We start from the raw sequence: 4,828 nt of genomic DNA on the forward strand, positions 1-4,828 counted from the left end.
TTTATATTAGGTTAAATTGAAGACAGTATTATAACTTCTTAGAGTCATTTTGCACAGGCATGTATATTCTCTTTGGCTTTGGGAGGTATTTCCAGAAAACAGGGACTCTACAATCCAGTGTCTGTTAGTACAGTTTGTCATTCTTTGAGTTGCGGTGGCAATGGCTAGATCCAGCGAATATGTAGGAGAAACAGGTTGGCAATACAACTGGTGTCATCTCAAACAGACACTTTTCATGAGAGTCATCCAGAATATGACGCCTAAATTACAAGTGTGAGACACTGGAGTCTTAAAGAAGTGTTTGCAATTGCAACTACATGTAGAACCCAGAAGTCACCATAAGATTTGCAGCGAAAGTCATTGTTATGTGACAACCATCTCCTATCTTTCCTGCTATGTACGCGAAAAATGCGCAAGATGAGCGATAGTGGGAACGTCTTCGCATGACCTCGAACTTCTCTTATTTTGCGGTCAAGGTCATTTTGCGAGATATATCTGAGAGAAAGTAATATGTCGTCTGACTTTTCTTGGGCCATGCGTTCTTAGATTGTTAACAATCCCAGACTGACAATACTGAAGAATCGGTCAAAGATATTTCCTCAGTGACAGAATTACATTTCCTTAGGAATCTTCCAAAAAATCGCAGTCTGACATCTGCACTCTCAATAACTTGTTTCTATGTGATCGGTCAAACTCAAGTCGCTCCAGTCGAGACTAACTTTATTTTTACAGTTGTGACTGTTTCCAGTAACGGATCGTCAACTGTGCAAATGACTAATAATGTGACTTACCTTTATGTGCAGTATGCCACTTTCATTTTGGTGAGGATCTATTGCCATTTCCTGTACGATACTTTGATCCTCTGAATACGTTTCCGAATTTCACTACAATTTGCTTTCTTTCATTTACAGTGTGTATTGAACTAAAAAAATTTAAAAACATCTGCAACGTGTGCTATGTGATGCAGGACTGCCAAGTAATCATTTTTGTTGAAGGAAAGTAGTAACCAAATGCCGATTGTGGCCCAAAGACCATGTCGTTGTTGTGGTCTTCAGTCCTGAGACTGGTTTGATGCAGCTCTCCATGCTACTCTATCCTGTGCAAGCTTCTTCATCTCCCAGTACCTACTGCAACCTACATCCTTCTGTATCTGCTTAGTGTACTCATCTCTTGGTCTCCCCCTACGATTTTTACCCTCCACGCTGCCCTCCAATACTAAATTGGTGATCCCTTGATGCCTCTGAACATGTCCTACCAACCGATCCCTTCTTCTGGTCAAGTTGTGCCACAAACTTCTCTTCTCCCCAATCCTATTCAATACTTCCTCATTAGTTATGTGATCTACCCATCTAATCTTCAGCATTCTTCTGAAGCACCACATTTCGAAAGCTTCTATTCTCTTCTTGTCCAAACTATTTATCGTCCATGTTTCACTTCCATACATGGCTACACTCCATACAAATACTTTCAGAAATGACTTCCTGACACTTAATTCTATACTCGATGTTAACAAATTTCTCTTCTTCAGAAACGCTTTCCTTGCCATTGCCAGTCTACATTTTATATCCTCTCTACTTCGACCATCATCAGTTATTTTGCTCCCCAAATAGCAAAACTCCTTTACTACTTTAAGTGTCTCATTTCCTAATCTAATACCCTCAACATCACCCGACTTAATTCGACTACATTCCATTATTCTCGTTTTGTTTTTGTTCATGTTCATCTTATATCCTCCCTTCAAGACACCATCCATTCCGTTCAACTGCTCTTCCAAGTCCTTTGCTGTCTCTGACAGAATTACAATGTCATCGGCGAACCTCAAAGTTTTTATTTCTTCTCCATGAATTTTAATACCTACCCCGAATTTTTCTTTTGTTACAGAAGCTCAGAGCTTCTGTAAAGTTTGGAAGGTAGGAGACGAGATACTGGCAGAAGTAAAGCTGTGAGGACCGGGCGTGAGTCGTGCTTCGGTAGCTCAGATGGTAGAGCGCTTGCCCGCGAAAGGCAAAGGTCCCGAGTTCGAGTCTCGGTCGGGCACACAGTTTTAATCTGCCAGGAAGTTTCATATCAGCGCACACTCCGCTGCAGAGTGAAAATCTCATTCTAGGAAAATATTTTTCAACAATTCTTTTTATCAAATAATTACATTTATTCCCTTTACTTGAATTAATTTTAGTTGGATTATTTTCATTATATACATCATTTGAGCTGAATAAAATTCTGGCATATTTTTGTAAATAAAGAGAATCAAATTCTGTAGCTAAATCGCCGATAGTTTTTTTTTTTGGTTGAAAGGTTCATTAATTCATCTGTTCCTTTATAATTTTTTTCACCAGTTTTTAATTTCTGACCGTTTATTTTTCAATATTTTCCATTATATTTAAAAGTGCCAACATGTCTTAATCCAAGAATAGTATTTTTTAATTATAATTGATAAATTCTGACATTATTTCACTTGTATTTATTATTTTAACATCTTAGGCTTTTAATTTTGTTCTATTTTTCATAATTCTGTAAGAAATTGTTTATTTCTGATTCACTTAATGTATAATCACTTTCATCAGTATCATATTGTTTAATTGGAAGAATATCATTACATTCTTCTAAATAATGTTGATTATAATGAACAATTTGTTTTTCAGCTACTCTATTATCTTCAGTTGCTTTGAAAACATTATCACCTAATCAATTGATTCCTTGGTTAACTTGTTCAATTGCATCAATAACTTAACTCTTTAGGTAGTCTAATTTTTAAATTTACTATTGTCACACATGTCATGTAGCAGGTTAGATAAGATAGTTGTGGGATGAGTTTGCCGAGGTCAGTTACCCCTTTTTACTTGGCATGTACAGTACAGGCAGCACTCTCAGTGTGGCAGGACCTTGTCTGTGGCAGCAATCAGTGGCGGCTCGATTACTGACCGACTTGGATGATGTGGTGGTTGGCAATGCATTGCTGCGATCGAAGACATTCATGGGATGACCCTGGTAGCATATGGACACAGGTTTCAGGCGAATCAGCTCTGACTGTCGCCGTCGGTATCAACCATGTCTCCAGACACGTAAGTACTTCCATTCAGCAACCCCCAGTGTGTCCCACTGGCACTGGTCTCGCTCTTGCATTCATCAGTAGGTCCCTTGGGACCTTCGAGTCAGAAGTGGCAGCCAAAGTTCTCCCTTGTCAGCCAGACATCACCCCTTTGTTGACAGCTCGTGGCGCAAAGGGGCTCGACCACACCTGCCTCCATTCAGGTAGCTCAATGATGCCATGTCAACCAGTTGCCCTGCGGCCTTAAGTGGGTCACCTCTGCCCCTGGCTCACAGGGCTGGCAGACGACCTTAACTGTCCTGTCTTCTTGACACTCTGTCTGCCCAGCTGCTACAGCTGCTCCGGTGTCAGCGACCTCTCAAACTGCCTGGTATGTCGCCCTCAACTCAACCACCCATAGCCTGCACATTGCTTACATGGAAACGTTGTGTCTTGTTTTTACAAATATGTTTACACCATAAATACAGTGAATTATAATGAAATTGTTAAGGATTGTTTTACATGAGTACTCCAAGAATTAAAAAAAATAAAATGGTTTGCATAGTTCACTTTACAAATATATAATCTTATTCTATTCCTCAGCAATAATTTTAAATGATTAATTTTCTGTTTCTAAATCTTAAGTAGTGGTGAGGTGTTGTACTGTCTGATAGTGTAATGTTAATTTCCCACAACCTTTCATGCACTCAAAGTACTAAGCTGGCATAGATTACACATTCACTTCAGTCATTCTCATTCCATCTAAGTCTACTACTTATTCATGCAATCCAACTACTGTAAAAGATATACAAACTACTATACTTTCCCATTATGTATTTTTTTCGTTATGGTGGCACTAACGTTGGTGTATGGCGTGAATCTCGATGAGTGCCGACATCACAAGTCTGGTCACTGTCCTGTGTCCCAAAACAACTGCTGCGAAATTCTCTTTTTGCTGAAACTGACAGCATTTTCTCAGGTTGGTGCACAAATTTTTTACTCCAGCTCCTGAAAAAAGAGAAAAAGAAAAAGCCATCCGTCTTCAGGCCACGAGTGGCCTACCGCCGGGACCATGCGACCGCAGTGTCATCCTCATCAGGATGCGGATAGGAGGGGCATGGGGTCAGCACACCCCTCTCCCGGTCGTTATAATGGTATTCTTGACCGAAGCCGCTACTAATCGGTCGAGTAGCTCCTCAATTGGCATCACGAGGCTGAGTGCACCCCGAAAAACGGCAACAGCGCATGGCGACCTGGATGGTCACCCATCCAAGTGCCGACCACGCCCGACAGCGCTTAACATCGGTGATCTCACGGGTACCGGTGCATCCACTGCGGCAAGGCCGTTGCCTCCAGCTCCTGAAACAAACATGAAAAAGCACAAGGTATTACCGATATTTGACTGCAAAACTACATTTCTTCCATTCTTCTCTTTCTCACAAATTGGCGGTGCGCGTCGTTCACTCTGCTAAAACATACCCAAGTGACTCGCACATTCCTTGCTCATGCCACAAGTACAAATTATCGCTCAAGATCTACCACTCATGTACTCCCAAACTACTCGCGAAAGCCCACACGAATATCATCACACAGTAGTGCGGAAAACCACATGTGAAAACCACAAGCGAATAAGAACATTGAACAACATTCGCATAAGACGTGCTAGCTCACCTGTGTAACCACACTCGAGTAAAATATCCCATTCGCGTGAAGCATCACACCAAAGGCGACATCCATAGACAAAAACCATACCACAAATACATCGCGCCACTGGCGATGACAATAATGAGCCCACAGCGA

At 41.1% G+C, this 4,828-nt stretch overlaps 1 pseudogene; it reads right to left on the reverse strand.

Annotated features, from left to right (window-relative positions):
- Positions 1 to 4,261: 4,261 nt before the first annotated feature.
- On the reverse strand, positions 4,262 to 4,379 carry LOC126186050 (5S ribosomal RNA; annotated as a pseudogene).
- Positions 4,380 to 4,828: the final 449 nt, after the last annotated feature.

The sequence above is a fragment of the Schistocerca cancellata genome, chromosome 4 (genome assembly GCF_023864275.1).
Source record: "Schistocerca cancellata isolate TAMUIC-IGC-003103 chromosome 4, iqSchCanc2.1, whole genome shotgun sequence".
NCBI lineage: Eukaryota > Metazoa > Arthropoda > Insecta > Orthoptera > Acrididae > Schistocerca > Schistocerca cancellata.